The sequence below is a fragment of the Onychostruthus taczanowskii genome, unplaced genomic scaffold (assembly GCF_017590055.1).
Source record: "Onychostruthus taczanowskii isolate IOZ18803 unplaced genomic scaffold, ASM1759005v1 scaffold52, whole genome shotgun sequence".
NCBI lineage: Eukaryota > Metazoa > Chordata > Aves > Passeriformes > Passeridae > Onychostruthus > Onychostruthus taczanowskii.
The window spans coordinates 5,566,306-5,585,787 of record NW_024502791.1 but is presented as its reverse complement, the minus strand read 5'-3'; positions in this window follow the sequence as shown (position 1 = coordinate 5,585,787).

Below are 19,482 nucleotides of genomic sequence, written 5' to 3'. Positions count from 1 at the left end.
GAGCCAGCAAAAGCAGGCTGACATTTTCAATCTAGATCAGCACCTTAGCCTGTTTCATTACCCCTCCTCATTCCTACCTCTACCTGGGAGAGGCTTTTGTGGGGCTTTCTCCCCTGCAGAATGTTCCTGCATCTTCCCTGGCATCGGTGTGATGGTGGAGTGATTCGGATGAGCTCCCAGATGCAGAAAGGTGCTGGCCTGCCCTCTGAGGCACCTTGTCATGGTGTGTGCAACCAGAAATCAAGCTCAGCACCAGGACTGGGGGACTGATAAGTCATGAGGAGTGCCTCCACTTCAGTAGTGAGAGGGACCCCAGAGGGCGCGGGAGAATGTCAAAGAATCATGTGGGTGAGCTGAGGATCCCCATCCAGCTCCTGATGAACCGCTCTGGCTAGAAGGAGTTGGCCCCTTACGTGAGGGCTCTTTTCTGTGTCAATCTCAGCTGATGAACCCTTGCTTGCTAAGGTAACACTGTGTGCTCTTGACATTCCAGTTCAGCATGGGAGCATGAGACAATAGGAAAGACAAAGAAACCACATGCCCCAGTTTTATGGTCTGATAAGGGTTGAAGGAGGGAGATTGCTCCCAGTCCTAGGCATGCCTCCCAGTTTTGTGTCACCACATTATCCAGAGGCCAAAGATAAGGTTACTGTCAGCTGTCCTCCTTCCAGCATGGTTAACATGTTGTGACTGCAGTGCATTTAAAGGAGCCTGGGGTAAATAGGAGATGACATTTATAGAGATTGTTGTAATTACATCAGTGAGGAGCTGCACTCACACCTTTTTAATAGCTCTTTGTTACAATATCATTTTCTAAAACTGAACTCGCTGGAGTCCTAACTTGAGCTGTTGTTAATCCCAATTACTTGGATCACATTTTGGGGCCAAAGTTAGAGTTCAAGGAACTGGAGAACTGACATTAACTCCACAGTTCACTGGTGCAGGTGATTATTGTGTCAGCAGCGATATTGTGGCAGTGCCACACCATGTTGGTGCTTGGTTACATTTTCATTTTACAACAAGATCTTCAGAAGTGTGAACTGGCTTGCTATAAGACGTTTCTGGGATGGGGAAAACACTTTTTATTGCAAATTCTTGCTTTAGTTTCCTTTCTTTGTGGCAAATGCTGGACAGATCTGCTCACAAATGGGGTCCTTGCAAACCCAGCAGACCATGGCCAGGAGTGCCCAGCTGATGGGGAGCTGCCCCCAGGTGCTGCTGTTTTTCTGCTGAGGAAAGAAGCGCCTCACATTTGACTTCTTCAGGAGGCAGCATCTCCTTATCTTTGCACAAGGCTGGCCACAAGTATGTCTCTTAAATCAGTGTTTCTTTGAATTGGTTTCATGGCAGGCTTTGTACCTTTGGTTGTGTTCTTAAATTGTAGTTCTGCTGCTGTTGACCTGCCATTCAATGTCGGCTAAATTAGACAAAAGTAAAAGTTAACATCAAGGTAGAATTATGTGGCTATATTTGATGCCAGAAAGTTAAAGATTTGTATCAGCCATGCATACAGGACTGGGCATTTAATAAGGTGATAATAAACCTCACAGAAAACTTTTTCTGAATATACAAACCATAAAAACACAAATGAAAGATGCAAAAGTGTGACAGCCAACCATTCCCTGAAATGAAAGTATGACAATATCTGAGTAACTAATGCTGAACAAAAGCAAAATGTCTGCAAAAAGGTCCAGTTTCCTGGCTTCTCGCAGACCATTGCCTTGCTGGTTTTGGAGGGGTGTTTGTATCATGACTTTCTGATAACAATAACTGCTGCTTGTGCTCTTTGCACAGCACTGTTAATTACTGTGACACAGACACCCTTAATTGTGAGGGGAGTGTGAGGGTCCTGCTTGCACTGCACCCATCAGACTGCTGAGGGGTCCCTGGGGTCATGCAGGTGAAGATTTCCTTGTGGCTCCACTCCCTTAACTGGACTGATACTCTGAGCTCTAGGGAGCTTACAACAATTTCAGCCACTGTTGCCATATTTTGGTTAGGTTGCTATTTCCTGATTTAAGGCAGTTGGTGTTTTTCTGCTTCCTGTGTCAGTGCTCAGTAAAGACATGACTACATAGCAAGTTGTTGGATCAGAAAGCTGCACCAGCAGAAAACTCATCTTTTGCTGCTTTTTTTGCTGGGTGAATTTACAGCAAGTCATTTCCTTTATCAGGCAGTCACACAATTTTTAGCATTGCGATGAGGAGAAGACTGGGAACATGAAGACAGAAATGATGGGAAGGTGTGACCATCACTTTAGGAAGCAGTTACACTAAAATTGGATTAAACAAATCAGGAAAACATCTAAATTTTTAGCTGGCATAAATATTTAGTGACTCTCAGTGGGATATAGACAAACCTGTGCAAAGAGTTACTCTTTCCAATAGCCAAATAGACATGCCTGTATAAACAGCCTCTTGTGAAGAGATTAGAATTTAGTGCAGTGATCTCATACTGCTCTGGGAAGATAATTGAGAATTACTGCCTCCAAGTATACAGCTGGAGAGGTGGAGGAACAGAGTGGTCAGAGCACTCGATGGTACATTTCTGGTGACTGCCTCTTTAACAGTGCTTGCCTGGTACAAATTTTATAAGCTTTCTATGATGGAGAAATTGCATTATAGAGGTAGAATAGCATAACAAAGAATGTGTGATTCAGGAATGACAGCACCATCTCAGTAGTTTTATGAGGTGGTTCTTTGATGTCTTCAGGTGTCACGGTACTGTGCTGGCCAGCAGTAAGCTTTACTCACCTATGCACAACTCAATCCCTTCCCTCCTGTGATCTGCAGGTGGGCTTAGTCTTTGGCACTCTTTTGGATATTTGGAGACAAGCACACCTAGCACTAGCCAAGCTTGGAAGGCCTGAAAATCCAGACAAATTCAGAGGCTGAAATGCTTGTGACATTTTTTGTTTCTTTCTTGTTTGCTTTTAATGAAAAACCTGGAATGAAAATTTCTGCCATTGAATAGGACTTCAAGGTCTTACACTCTTTGAAAGTAAGCTGTCAGGAAACCAGATTTACTTTTGGGCACCTCTCCTATGAGGAAAGGCTGAGAGAATTGGGGTAGTTCAGCTTGGGGAAGAGAAGGCTCTGGGGAAACCCTACAGCATCCTTCCAGTGCTCAACGGGGGCCTACAAGAAAGCTGGAGAGGGACTTTTTGCCAGGGCCTGTTGTGAAAGGACAGGGGGAAATGGCTTCAAACTGAAAGGGAATATGTGTAGATTAGGTATTAGGAAGGAATTCCCTTACTGTGAGGGTGGTGAGACACTGGAACAGGTTGCCCACTAAATGTGTGGCTGCCCCATCTCTGCAAGCATTCAAGGCCAGGTTGGATGGAGCCTTGAGCAACCTGGTCTGGTGAAAGGTGTCCCTGCCCATGGCAGGGAACTTGGAAGTACAAGATTTTAACATCTCTTCCAAGCCAAACCATTCTGTGTTTCTGTGTTCCTGTGATTTTGTTACACCCAAACAGTGTTGAGGCATGTAGAACAAAAGTAGCAAGGCTTACACAAAAAGGGAAATTTGTGAATCTTGAGTTCTCTTGACATTTTGTAAATGACTTAACTTTGCTCTAATTTCACTTTGTTGATTTCTTTGCTACTGCTTGTTAGCTGGACCACTAAGCAATAATATTTTCACTTAGCTTTATTTATGTTCCAGTTGAAGTGGAGTTCTTTTACCCCTTACTGTTATGAAGAAAGTGCTGAAATTTGAAGTTTCAGACTTGTGCTTCATGGTATCTAAGGTTACAAGTACGTCTCCCTACCAGGATATTTTCCAGATGAAGTAATTCTTGGCAAGGCTAAAAGGCCCAGAACATAAAAGATGGTATGTTGTTGTATGTTGTATAAAACAAAACCTGTTTCTATACAGTATCTTTTTTTTTTTTCTTGAATAGTCCATAGCATTAATATGAGAAACTTGACTGAGATCAGCTTTTACTTAGAAATTGTTTACCATAGTAAATTATAATAGCAATACAGCAAATATTTTAAAAAATTTAGAATTTGTAATATTTGTATTATAAATATAAAGCCAGTGAATGAATAGGAAAAAATAACTTGCAGAAAAAAATAATGACAGATAATTGAGAAAAATTCAGATACCAACAGCTCAGCTTCTTGGGAAATACTTCTAGGCTTTGTACACTGGAATGAAGTTAGTGGAGAGCAAAATAAAAGTAGTATTTCTGAGGATTTCTGTGAGAGATGAAAACAGAATCCTCACTTTTTACATTGTCTTTTTCCTTCCAACTTTCTGCACTTTCTAACCAGAGGGATTTAAGAGCAGATTATCTCTGTAAACTGTGCTGAGCTTTCTGACTAATTATTCCCAATGCAGGCCTTCCTCTCGCAGTGGCTTCCTCTTCCCTACGCCTGTGCTCCAAATTGCCACACTCTCTGCTCTGCTGCCAAAATGCTCATGGTCTCAGTGGGCACCTGACCTGCCTGACAGTGCAATCCCACGTTGGCACCATGAGGTGTGATGGTGCTCAGCCATGGGCAGAGAAGGGAATGAGACGTCAGAGAGATGAGGATGCCTTATGCCAGTGTTGCTGCCAGAGGATTGGTTTGCCAGAGGTTTGGTTGCACAGGTCTGCAGGATAATAAATTTGGCAGCAAGTCTTCTTTTGTCAGCCTTCCACGTTGCTTTAACTCAAGACAGAAAGAGAGACCTAACTCTGGCCAAGTATATGTGAAGTAGAAGGTGCCCTGTCCTCTGAGTTGTGTGGTGAGATTGACCTTCCAAAGCTGCACTGTGTGTTGTTAGAGAGAGAAATGCAAAGAGAAATAATAACGAAGTATATGGGATAAAGAGGTGGCTATGTCACAGCCACATAAAAGATGTTCTATAGCATAAAATCAAGAATATAGGGTGGTATGAGGGCATGGGGGACAGCATGAAAGTGCAAAGCTTCTAGAGATACTGCTCAGGACTATGCTGGGTCCACCATGTGCTACATGTGTAAATGTGGCGATTTGGTCTAGCAGTTAATACTGCTTTTAATACTTTGATGTGATTCAGAATTTAAAATTTTCATTTTCATTCATAGTTCTAGTTCTACCATGGTTAGTAGCTCCTCAGCAAGACAAGGACTTTCTCTCTCCATGGGACTTTCTCTTATTTCAGAGGAACATGATTCATCTCAGATGATGGGATTATTCATGAGCAGGATTTACAGTATTGTACATTATTTGAAGTTGGGTTTGGAAATACTTAAGAGTTTCCTGATTGTGTATAACGAATGTACCTAAGTACATAAACATGGACTTTTTCTGTCTTCACCCTTCTACAGGAAAGCAGTACAGCCCTTCAAACAATGGGAGATTACTGCACTGCTTGGGAAGCTCAAGTCTTTCACTCAGGCACGTAGAATAAGTGATATGGAAAAACTAATGTTGATAACAGCACTCACAATTTTGTCAAGAGAAATCTTTAGAAGGAAGCACATGAATTAAAATGTTAGCATATCTCATTTGAAATGCCACATTATTTGAGAAAAACTTACTTTCATCTGCAAACTGGCTGCCTTGAGTATTTGTGTGCTTTAAAGTTCTGCTGGGAAATGGGAAGCATTTTCATTCTTAATGTAGATTTTTTCATTCTGAGGGTTCAACAGCTTCCGTCTCCCAGACCACTGTCACATTTCTGGCACAGTATTTTAGACAACACAAAGCTGTATGCTGCAAAAGCTAGCTCAACACAAATTCTTTAGAAGTGTGTGTAAGAATTAAATGGATGTAAGATTAACATAGGCCTAGGACAGATTTCCACTTATCCTTCTGAGGAAGTGATAGCTACATCTCTAGTCATCACAACCCAGATCTTTCAGTGGACATCTTTGCTGCATTTTGCTGGCATGACTTTAGATGTTGCCTGAAGTAGGGAAAACAGACCAGGTTGATGGTGCTCAGACAGGCCACCTGAGCACAGACACATCCATTTTTGTTGTCCCTGTTACAGGCAAAATACTGTCTGGCAAGGGGACAAGACAGACAGCAGGGGGTGGGAGCGCCCAACTGTGAATCTGGGCTCACAGGCTTCACTGGCACAGAAATAAGAAAAGAGAAAAAGAGAAAAAGAGAAAAAAAAAAAAAAGAAAAAAACCAAAACCAAACCAACCAACAAACAAACAAAAATAAAAAGAAAAAAAGAAAAGGAAAGAAGAGAAAAGGAAAGAAAAGAGAAAAAAAATTTGCATTCTTTCTATTTAAGTCTTTTTATAAATTGTTTTTGCAGGCAGCACAACTGCCTGATGAGTACGCTTATTCCAGTAAAGCTTTAAACAGCTTCACTAGTGCTGGCATTGGTGCTTCTGGCAAACTGGTTGAGAGAGAGAAACAACTTTCTGAAAAAACCCTGAAGTGATAGTTTTTCTTCTGTCACAATTTCTGGTATCAGCACACTGTAAGGTCAGGCAGGAGCTGGTGCAGCCACATCTTGGTGGCACTTCATCATAACCTGTAACATGGAATTGCACCCTTGATTGGCTTTAATTCACTTCATCTCCTGATTTAGGGAGATTAGTTTAAAATGCTCTTTCTAGTGTGTCATTGAAGGTGCTCTTGAAAACCCTACTTCACCTGTCTAAGAAGTTATTCCCTCCTTTCTCACTCCATCTCCCAGCAGGACATGGCTGCCCTCACAGCAGCCGGGGCACAATGGAACAGAATAAAAGATCTGTCAGTTGGGTGGAAACTATCAAATCCTGGCATAAAACCACCATCAGGAGCAGCTTAACTGAGCAGCCAACATCCTTCCAAATCAGCTTTGGCACAAGTGGTCTTACAATGGAAATGACCAGCTGAGGTTAAAGCCATGCCACACTCCATGTGCTCAGACTGGGTGAAGACAAAGGGAAAAGGGGGCTCAGTATTCCCCACTGGAGCACAGGCCAGCCAGCAGATGCTTTTACTCTGTTATGGCTCTAGTGGTTCTGGAAGATGATTTCATGAAGTATTTGCCTGAGCTTTTCCCTTAATATGGTGGTTTTTTGATGTATAGTTCTTTAATTGACCAAAATGTTTTTATTACATGGAGAATCATTATATACAATGAGTCAGATTAGTAGGAGAAAAATCTGAGATGAGTAAGGAATTGGCTAATGGGGATATGACAATTAGTGCTGGAAGCTGAAATGTTGGAACTTACTAGAGAAATTCCTGTTGGTCTTGGGAGCAATTTAGTACAATAGACCTTTGCAATAAAATAACATGCATGAAATATGCTGATGACTCAAAGCTTGGAGTTGTAATGAAGAGAAAGGAGGATTCACATATCCCTTTCTTAAGGGAAAGGAAGGAGCTGGATCTTGCAAATCAGACAAATGAAGTGGTGTGATATGGGGAGCAAAGTGACTTTTTAAGGAAGTGAGATGGGGAGTTTGGCAGTTTTGGTTAGAAAAGCAAAACCTGAGAGGATTTGATTGTTATCTGTCTGGAAGATAAAACTCAGGGAATGCTTAGGACTGTTTCAGTTATAGGTCTGTCCTACTGTATAAACAGATTCTCTGAAGAGAGGCACACGTAGGCTGGAAATTAGAAAATACTTTGAACCAGCAAAGGACCAAAATTCTGCAACAGCTTCCCAACGAGAGAAGTGGAGATGTTTACCTAGTTCTGCCTGTGTGCTTAAGTGTTTTACAAAAAGTTTTGTCTGATGTGGAGTTTGTGAGAGGAGAAGATTTAACTTGAGATGCAGAATTCAATATTATTTTTCCTAGCTGAGAATACCTGAAAAAAACCCCTCACTGACATTATCGTAAATGCTGTTCATAAGCTATTCTTCAGAGTGTGATCTTTCCTCTTACTTCTGGTAATTTCACTAGGTTGCTAACAAAGCTGACATTGATTTATCACTGGCTTTCAAAATTGCTCTGAACTGAGAAAGGTCACACCTCTCCCAGCTGTTGTTGCAGGTTGTCAGCAGAGCTTGTTCAAACATTGTGCCACTGGTATGCATTGAGTCAGAGCTTTGTAAGTGCTCTTTGCAGCTCGGAGAGACAGGGATTTACCCAAATTTCTATCAATAATCTCATAGTTAGGAGATAAAATATTCCCATTGCAGGAAAGTGTGCCAGGTGTCTGAGTATTGTGAACTAAGCCCATGAGGCCACCTGGGCTCAGCAGGAGGATGTTGGCACTGTGCCACTTGAGAAGTGCTGACTTCCTGCAGGGTGGCACATCAAAGGTTCATGAACTTCAGGCAGAGGCTGTGGATGTAGCAAGGTACTGCCAATTGCCATGATCAAAGAGAATAGCCAGCTAAAATAACACATGCATTTGGTCAGAGTGAATATAGACAGGGTGAACAGCATGTGTATCTGGTTGATTTCTGGGACTGCTCACCTCAGTCCCAAGTTCCTGTGTCTGTCTACCTGTGAGTGCAATGGCTCAAAGTGAGCATAACAGACCTTTGCTTCTATAGAAGCAAATTCTATTAATCTTAGCTTTGTTCCTGATTTTATTTTTTTAATTTATTGCCATCACAATCTGAGCCCTTTAGCTGTAGCTGGAACCACATCTGTGGAAACTTTGGTGAGCTACTGTCCCTTACCACACCTCCATTCTATATCTATAAGCGTTTTGTTGTAGAGGAAAAAGAATTTTACAAGGGCTGTCTGAATTTTTTTCCCAATGTTTTTCCAGTCTTTTGAGTAGAAGATGTGCTCTGATAGTGTTCTCATCCTAAAGATGATCCCACTGGCTTTCCATTTTTATTGCAATATCTCAACACCTCATACAGACAAAATCACAAGGATTTTGCTTGGTCCAACATCTGTGCACTCTCACCTGTACCAAACAGTATCTGTATGTGAACCGGTGCATATGTGCTGACCACAATGTTTAAGAGTACTTTTGTTCAGAGGAGTCTTGTGTGTTAGAGTCAAAACATCCCTGGTGATGTATGCAATTCTGCTGCAATTCTTGATGGAGGTGAAGCCTGCTTTTTCCTCCTACCCATCCAGTGCAGTAGGTAGACTATGAGCAAGGCAGGCTGCTTGAAATACTGAGTGACAGCCATACAGGGAGGTGGTATGACAGGCTGTTATTTCTCAAAAGTATCTATTCAGTAGAATATGTCACATTTCCAGCCTTTCACCCCATTTTAAAATGGAAAAAAGAACAGGAATACTTTTTTTTTTCATAAAATGGTTGCTTATGATTCATGCACAGCTCTAATTCGTGAGATTTTTCGAAGAACTGTAACATGAAAATTAAAGTATTAGAAAATATTTTGTTGACTGAAGGAAATGAAACATTGTTAACACTTAATGAGTTCTGTTACCTGCTGCCTGTACAGCTCCATATCTAAACTCTGAAGAATGGTGCTTTTGGAACTATACACAGCAATAGACTTAAACCAACCATGAATTAAATGAAATAACTTTCAAGTGGTTTAAGTAAATGAAAAGTGTGGGTTTTTTTGGTGTTTGTTTTTTTTTTTTTAATAGTTGATCTGGACTCTAAATTAATGAAACATCAATAAATTGCATGCTTCCAATATAAAACTGCTCATAGAATGCAAAGATTGAGAGATTTGTAAATTTGTTTAAAACCTATATTAAGGATTATTTGACAGGTGGAATGGTGTTTAAAACCCAATAATTTTCTGTTCAAGACATCAGACTGAGCACTGATGGTTCAGTTCTCCATGTATTTCTGGTTTCCTGCAGTACTGGGCAAGGCCTCACTCTGACTTTGCTACTTACACTCAACATCATTCTGCTTCTGTGTTTCTCTAGATCTACTGTTCCCTACATGCCTGGAAATCTTGTCAGGGTAATTGCTGAGGATTTTTCTATGATTTTCTCAAGTATCTTACATCCCAAAGTGGACTGCCATGCAATTATGTAGTACCAGATTCAGGTAAATCCAGTGTTTTATATGAGCTTTGGTCTCAGTGCCATACTTGTGGGTAACTGCAGATAAACTCCACAGAGCTGCTTGTCTGTCTAGTGATGACTTAATATACTGATGACTTTATTAATTTTTTTGATTTACCACTCCAAAACTTTCTGGGCAGTCCCAAATAGACCCAGTGGGCCTAATGCCTACAGGAAGTAATAGATTTTTTGCATCTGCTCTAAGCAAGATCTCTGAACATATACCCAGAAAGTCCTGGCTTGTGCAATAAAGTTCTTCATAGTTGTTCTTGGTCCAAGTGCACTTGTTTGGGGTAAAACTCTGTTTTGCAATGGAATGTTCACGGAAATGGTTAGACTTCTTGGCACACTTCACCTGGTAGTTACTGAAAAAGTTACATTTTCAAGGTAAAACCAAATGATGTGTCCACTCTGTTATGAAAGCAATCCTGAGTCAGGCTTCACGTGAGCTTGCAGCTGCATAATCACCTCTACTATTGCTTCTTTTTCTGGGCTATAAAGGAATTGAGGACTCATTGCCTCATCTGACATGCTAAATAAATGAAACAGCAGAAAAGTGTACACAGTGGGAATTACAGAGCTTGGAAGACTTTAGCTTCAGCATTTTTCAAAGGCATCCCTGACATCACTGCTGCTGTGCAGGTTCCTTGTACATGTGCATATATGATGTAGCAATCCTAGTGATTAGTGGACTATTAGCAAAGAAGAATTTTGTTCCAAATGCTCCCTTGAGCATTGTCTGTTCTAAGGAAAGGAAGAAAGACCCTGGTGAGGCAGACTGAGCTTTGCCATGCAACATGAACTACTGTTTTATAGCTACCAGTTTAATAAAGTTGTTCTGAATTTCTCTGATTTTTCTCTGTACCCTTTTTAAATCCTTCTGATAATTGAAGGTTGGTGATGGCTTCTTAGAACAACTGGTGTGATTTGGCTGTAGAAATATCTTTATTTGCTGTGGGAGAGGCAGAGATATTGTGTTGCAGCAGAACTGGGTAGGAGCCGGTACCTCATGACTTGGGTTCTGCTCAGCAGCATTCAGTGCTGCTGGTATGTGAGCGATTCATTAATGCTTAATAAGAAACTAGTAAAGACCATGCATGACAAAAAACAGCTCTAAAGTTGTTGCAGTTTTACAAAGCAACAACAAGTGTGAAGTTTATTATGTCACTCTATGCAGTTGTGTTATTGCAAAGCAGATATGTTAAGATGCAGTAAGGATGAGGTAGGACACCACAGTCCTTTTGCTGTGCAGGTGCAGATGCTGGAATGAAGAAAGCAAAATCTTGATGCTGTGTTTTGTGTCAGCAGAGTGGTGTGCAACCCTTAGGACAGTCTGGCTCAAGCTTTGATTATATATTTCTCCTTAGATTTCTCATTATTCACCTTTCTGAGTGATCAGCATTCATTTCCTTAAAGTTGCTTAAAACACAACTTCAGTTTTTTCCTGTTTTCTGTATTTAGTGCCATTGTTCAGTTCCCAGTAAATCGTCAGAGGTTGCTGTTGTGTTTATGGGGGTGCACAGCTGCAGTTGCTCGGAACCCTCGGCACTGGCTATACTGCAGGCAGCACAGGGAGCAGTGCATTAATAGATCCTGTGGCACCTATCCTGTCCAGTTGTTGTTGTGCTATGTGAAATGAAATACATTGGTTTTCCTCAAAAAAGGATTAAGTTCCCTTGTACACAGCATGGCATCTTAAGGGCTTTTTCATGATACACAAAACAAAACTTTGCTCTTACTTATAGAAGAGCTACACATTTACTTCATAGCTGCATGATAACAGCACCTGGATGATGGTGAACAAAATCAAGGCCACATAGTAAAATACAACATTTCAGAAACAAAGCCTAGCTACTGTAGTAGAGCTATATGAGAATGGAAAGTAGTTTCGTTTTAAAATCAAATCCATTTCACACACTTTCACCTACTCTCTCATACCCATGGATGGACACAAAAACCCCAAGACTATATCTCAAAGTGAGATATTCAATCATTCAATCACATATGACAAAAATCACAAATGTCAAGGGATAGAGGTGAGTAATAGTAATGCCAGTGTATATCTGGTTACAGTGGGATTAGGAGCAAGACTTGGGGGAGCTGGCAGCATTGGCCAGGCTGTGTCTGTGGGTGTTGGGACATGCAGTGCCTCCCACATCGTCTTTGTTGCTCAGGAAAGAATGAGAAATATTCTTAATTTAAACAAAAGGAGGAAAAAAAGAGGTTCCTTTATATGCATTACCTGGCCTTGTGTTTTCTCAGATTTACCTGCAGAGCCAGGTAAATCAAACCCCAGGGACTGAGTTGTCTTGAATAATTTGGGCATGAGTTGGAAAGTCCTTGGCTGAGAAAGAGAGCCTGCAGGCCTGAAGGGGCTTCACCTCCTGCAGAGGGGCGGTGAAGGACTTGGGAGGCATAGGCATGAATTCTTCCTCCAGAGCAGCCCAAGCCACAGAGTCCTCCAGGAGACTGCTCACTGCCTTATGTCTCATCTCTGCTTCATCTCTTGTTGCTAGAGTATCTTGATTTAGGAGGGTTGCTTTGACACATCTGATGTAAACACATTAACCTCTAAATTCTAGAAATAGTCATCTCCATCCAGAAACTGGGTGCATAGGTCAGGCCTCAAGCAGTATCTTTCCAAATATACTATGAAGCACTTGTGTGTCTGTGGATTCTATCAGTATTTTCAGTAAGTTTATTTCCAAGGATTGAGTGCACAATGTTTTTGAGACAACGATGAAGTCATTCTTTTTGGAATGTCAGACTGATACAGTAACTGAAACATTTAGAAAGTAAAGAACTGTTTTAATTTGCTAGTGATAAAACCATCACTTTTCTTGAATAGAATAATGTCCTCAGTGGAAGTGCAGGTGCTGGTTCCCCTGACCCCTTTCTATTGAGCATTCTTATTCCATCTTCTCCTGCCTACGTGTCCTCTGTCCCTGCACCCTCTGATAAATTCATTAATTGGATCCTGTGAGTAGCAGTTTTCCTGTGGGGGCCAGTTGCCTCTGTGAGCCCACAGGAGAGGTTGTCAGGAATCATATTTGGATTTCTTGGGGAGACAAGTTGCTGAGGCTGCTCCTGAACTAGCTCACAGCTGTATTTACCAGTGTACACCTTTTTTTTTTTCTGTTTGTTTTGTTTGCGTTTTTTTTTTATTTGTTTGTTTTGGAAGAGCAATGCACAGCAAAAAGAGTGTTTAACCTTCAATTTTTGTACCGTATCTTTACAACTATGGTTACACTTCTGTCTTTTCAGAAATCTACTGTGCATCCTTTCTCTCTGTGCAGGGTGTTTCATTTCCATGCATTGAGCACTGCACACGGATGTCATTGGGGCTCAATCTGTCCCCAGTTTATGCTCTGTGGACCCCTGCTCCTCTACCTCATCGTTTCTGAGCAGGCAAAAGAGCAGCATTACTTGCAAGGGCTGAAATGTTTTGCTGTCTGTGTTGGACATTGGCTAAGTACACATCAAGGTGGGAGCCCTTTGGAAAGACTGGAAGAATCTGTGCCCACTGACTCTTTCCAGTGGGCTAAGTTAAATCTTCTTGACTTCTGAATAAGAGTTTCCATGGAAAGTTAAATGTGATCTACTTGATAGGCTTGGCTTGTATAACTTTAGCATGTTAGCTTCCATGTCTGAAACAAACAAATATGGTATGTAGAGGTCAAATTAACTAACACAAATGTCATCCTGAAAAATGTGGTGTATTGCAAACACTTTTAATGAAAAACCCATTGTATATTCAGGTTTTCAAGACTATGCTGTATTAGAAATCCTCTCTTCCATTACATTTCCATGTGTGTGCAATCTATGTGAATTTAGAACCCCTTACAGGAGAGCTGATGGAAGAAGGATGAGGACATGAGGACAGCCTCATGATGAACTGCTGGACAAAAACCACTGCTCTGGATGCATTCTACCACTGTGTCTTTAAGCACTGCTTGCTTGTGTGTCCAAATTACACTTCCTTGCTTAACTGTTCTGCATTTTGTGCTCTCTGCTAATGATTTCATAGTAATTATGTCTTGCTTACTTTAAGCTCTAAAGTATTTCCTTGCTCCCATTTCCTCCACAGACCTAGCACAGTGGCTGGACCATGTGCTGTGCTGTCAGGCACATTCAGCCAGGCTCATCTGTGAGTTTTATGCAAAGAGAATTTAAAGGATGCTCTCTTTGCAGTGAATATGCAATCCCAGAAGATGGAATGGCAGGAAAACATGACATGAGAAATAAAAAGCCTTTTCAGATCCCATGTTTAATTTGGGAGCTGGCAGTTAGTGAAAGCACCCTTTAGCTTGAAAACTGTAAAATATGCAAAGATAATTAGTAAAAACCAAAGAATATGGGACCCCTGAATATCATTTTAATTAAAATAATTTTTCAGAGGAGAACAGCATTTTAAATGCATACTATCTTAGCAGCCCTGAGAGGAATATTACTAGCAATATGAACTAGAAACTGACAGTCACTTTTGGAGAAAAAACAGCTCAAATTGGTGTGCACAGTCAGATATGCCCTTTCCAGGTCCATGTGGAGCTGTAACAAACTTACTGCCATACTCCCAGAAGCTACTGATTTCTCAGCTGAGTAATTGAAGACGTGAGCACTTACACTTGGCTGTCATAAAACAGGTTTGCTTAAATCCCCCAGCTGGGGGGGTGCTGATTCCTGACGAGATGAGGTAGCTAACAGCTGTGGCCAGTAGCTTTTAAACAGCTCTCACTTGATTGCTTATAATTACCTAATTATAATTTGAATAAATTAAAAAATACACTTCTACTTAAACTGTCATTAAAGCATGTTGGAGCTGGGACTGCTGCCTTCTAGATCAACTTTTCTAAATAACAACAATTAAAAAAATCACATTTCTTTTGCTCTCAAATACTGTGAAATCTGTTTCCATAAATTGCAACACGGTGTGCTAAGTCACAGCAAAAAGACTTAAAGCCTGGGAAATACTGACATCCAGAACCCACATCCAAGGGCAGCTAGGAGCTTTCATTTGTTTCATCAGAAGTTGGCAAGTCCATTAAAAAATATTTATCTTTGTTGTTTGTGATTCTAGGGGCCCCCTTGTCTACTCTGGACTTTTTCTTCATTTTTCCTGTCAGTCATCAAGGCTGTATGACAGCCTTACAAGCTGTTTTATTCCTCCTTTCCCAGGGCCCCTGGCTCCTCCAGGAACCTCCACCTTTGAAGTGTCAATGTTAGTAGGAAACCTAAACTTAAACAACGTCAGGTTTGTCATGTCCTTGTCCAAAGGCAACCTGACAGCTCAGAGGCTTCTCTGCTTGTTTCCTATGTACTGACCTGCCCTAAAACATACATATTTGGGTTATATCACCACTGGTAAAATAAATCCATGCCTGTTTATCCAATACAATCTTGTTATACTTTAATAATAATTTCTGCTTTTCCAGTGTCCTCGAGTTTGTTGATGCCATGGAAAGTCACTGATAAAATGTGATGAGGTGGTAAGAATTCCACTGTGAGAAAAACCACATAAACAAATCTGTCATTTGTGTATGAACACACACAGACTTCACATCCATTGCGTTTTGTTAGCTGGAGCCTTGGGTTGTGTAGTTATCCTCCTCGAGGAACGTTGGTGTCATTGTTTAAATACGATTTAAGTACATATATATTTGTGTGTATACACCCAGCCTTTTGACCTGGAGCATGCTTTGAGGTGACAACAGCTATGAAGGTTTAAAAACCACATAAGCTGCAGCATTCAGCTCTTTCATAATCATGAATTCAAGTCACATCTCAGAAATGCTGTTAGGTCATGGCTGCTGAGAAGTCTTGGATAAATCACTGCTGTCAGCAGCTGAGCAGTCCAGGTTGGGGAGGTTTTCTGTTTCTGCTGCCTCTGTGGAGGGAGCCCAGAGTGAGAAAAAGCAGCTGTGAATCTCAGTGGCTTTCTCTGGAACTAGACAAAGCCTAAGATGGGAGGAGGAGAGACCATACTAAGAAAGATCGGGAGTGTAAGGGGAGCAGTGGTGCCTGAAATACAAGAACTCATTTAAGTCAGTGTCCTGGCTCTCTGATAGAATGAGGAGGGTGGAGGTTGTTCCAGAGCTGGGCAAATCCCCTGAGCCAAAGAGATACATTACTGGACTGCATCCCACAATCCCACAATATCTTCAAAGCTGTGCATGTTGAACTGCACGAGTTGAGGGAAAATTGCCATTTACTGGGGATTTACCAAATCTGACATTTCTTAATATGATGCCACAGCAAATACAGATCCATGGAAAACTGAGTGAATCATTGCAGCTGTTAATGGGTTTCTGAGGAATCTCCTCTGTGCCTGGTAAGAACTGTTCTTTTATTACTTTGAGACCACTAGAACAGTTTATCTGCCCTGTGGGTGTTATTAACATATGCCAAGAATATCAAGATAATATCAGGAACACAGAATGAGAAATAATAATTTAGGGACTGAAATGTAATGGACTCAGGGGAACATGTGGACTAGTGACTGCATAAAATGAAAAACCAAACATTACTGGGGGGTTTTCTTTTTTCTTTCAACTATGCCACATTTAACTTCCCTGTGCATGAGCCTATAATGAAAGTACTCATGTTTACTTACCTTCAATGTGTGTCAAACCTTCGTCAGTGAAAGGCTCTATGATATTACAGTTTAAAATACTGCAGATGTGCAAGGTTTATCATAGTATCTTAGCCACAAATATCCCCTCACACTAAAAGTTAGTGTGGATTGACCCTCTTCCCTGATTGAAGCAGTCCTTTATTTTCTTAACATGTTGCCCTTTCCTTCAGAAAGGCTTTTCATTATCAAAAGAGTACTTTTGTGAAATGAATATTTATGAATATCTTGATTTATATTTATTCCATTCCATCAATCTCACAGTAAAATGACCATGTCCTTATAGCTTCAGTCTATGTCATTGAACTACAGGATTTTTGCACCAGGGAGTATCCCTTACTTTGTGTCCACTAAATATCCTTCTTGAGCTATTCCTGTGTTGCTTTAGTATAGTAACCACGTGGAGGATCACAATGAAGGGATTACAGGAAAGGACTCAAGTATATAAAGCCTGCATTACTGCTAGATTATTTGGGCTATTTTTATAGGTAAATTATGGGCTATATGCAGCCAAGTTTCCTGATAAGACTTCTAACAAGAACAAAAAGTGAGCATGACCACAGTTTTGATTGCAATGGATTGAGACACATTAGATTCTTTTATTATCTAGCCCCAAAAAAAAAATCTGTAAAGAGCACTTAAGAAAACAAAGTAATTTTAGTATGTGGACATGAGAAAAAAAAGATTCATTTCTTCATTTGAAAGATGGCTAAAAGTGACAATGGAAATATTGAGTGAAAGGGCATATTATGAGTGACTGACATAGGCTGGCATGGTTGTAACTAGTGTTTAAAAGTTGTTCAGTTTTCAATTAGCTGTGAAAAAACACAGTGAAGGGAAGGAAATCATGTCTGTACCTTATTCTCTGGGTGGATATCTGGATTTTCTTTCCATGCATGAAGCTGTTGAGAACAAAAGTTTCGTAATTTCTGTTATGAAAAGTTCGTGCTATTATAACTGTGTAATTTCAAAGAGAACAAAAAAGATCACAGAGAACAATTAAAGATTGCATAAAACATAATATTCCTTAAGTAGTTCAGAAATGCAAGACCTAAGCTGTATGTTTTCCATGGAGTTTTGGAAGCCGCCACAAAAAAGAATTAAATATATGTGATGCTGTCCCATGGAAAACGTTCAAACTCCATTTTTCCCACCATATTGATGTAAAAAATAACACAGTGTTTCAATAATAGGCCATGACAATATGAACTGTTGGCACAGGTGCCAGATATAGTTTTTGAACAGGATTTAGGAGGCCCACTGATTTAACTTGTTTAAAAGCTGAATATTGATTTGCAGTTACTCTTGTCACAAGAACACATCAGATGTCTTAATTTATTAATCAGCTGAAAAATTAAAACATATCTTTATTGTATAGATATGCCTTTTAAATACCTTCTTCTGTTGTCACCTGACGTTATAAGAGTGTTGCTATTTCTATCCTGATTTTTTGGGATATGCTTTTAATACCAACACGACTGAATACCAACAGCTGAGTACCTATGGATGGATACCTGATAGAAGTGAAGAGCCGAAGAATATTTATTTAATAACCTATTGTCTTTACAGTTATGGGGTTTTTTTGCCAGTCTTTTTATTTAAAAGTCAGAAATTCAAAGCCTTTGGTAAGGGACATACTGTTAGCCGAGTAACATTGGCAGAAGTTAAGATGCCTCCATGGCTGTAGTTTCTTCTGGTTCCTTTACAGTGTCCACCTGCTGTTGAAAGCAAGAGCTTCTAGTTACTGAGTGATATTTTTGCTCTTCAGTTCTCCACTGTGGCAGTTTGAAATATAATTTAATGTAATGAGTCAGAGGCTCAGTTTCATCACATGAAGATCAGGTGAAAACAGCCATCAATTATGCCTGGAGATTGTGTCCCACTCATCTCTCCAGCTCCTTAGCTCGTTTCCTCATTTCATGCAGGTAAGTCACTTTACACCAGATATCTGGAAGCAGCATTTGGGCACCACTAATGCCTTCTGTCTTCATAATAGGTCTGCTTGGTGCTTAGAATTTAAAATACAAGTGCAGATTTAGCCTCTGTTGCATCTGTTCGATGGCACCTGCAAGGCAAAGGCTCAAGAGCATTCCAGAGCCACAGACCCCTCCAAAGGATCAACTTCTGCTTCTGTGGAGCTAATATCTTGTCAGTAGAGAAGTAGGGTCCTGCTCACTCTCAAAGAGAGGATCATGGTGCTTTATTGCAGGTTGGCCAAGAGGAGAGGGGAGGTTGATGCAGTGTTGGAGTCAACATGGCCAGAGCAGGAAAGTAGGGGCGTTGCAGAATGCATCTGGGACCTGCAGGCATCTTGTTTTCATTGCACATTTCAGAACACAAATTAATACCTGTTATTTTTTGCATTGCTTAGAAGAGAAATTACATAATCTTCCTGTGGAATTGTACATCTCCAAGTATGGCCTAAGTTACACAAGCTAAATGGCCTCCTTAAGGGCTGTGTCCTTGACAGTGTACTTGCAGTGCTTTTTGTTGATTTATGCTCTTGTGTTTGTCCTATTTTGCAAACGCAAATATTTTCTCAGGTATTTAATAAGCCACATCCCTGTTTTTTGTAAAATATAGCCATCCCTCACCCTTCTAGTTACACAGAGTAAAGCCTTTAAAAGAATTAATCTTGAGCAGAGCATCAAATAACAAATAAATCACATATCCAATAATATATCCAGCAAAGAACCTCTTAGTTGAATAAATACATCCACAACATTTCTAAGAATCATTGCTGCATCAAACACCTCATGAGACCCTGTGTTTTCCTTCTCTAGCCTCCCATAAAATTTAGTAAAATACCAATAGACTTCACCTCGCAAAGATGAGAATTCTTTGTGTTTGGGAAGTGACACTGACAAAATTAATGGACCCTGAGAATATAATCATGACTGTATGCAAGTTTGATCTCAAGCCCCAGAACTGTCCTGGTTTCTGGAAGCTGTCTAGCATGGGA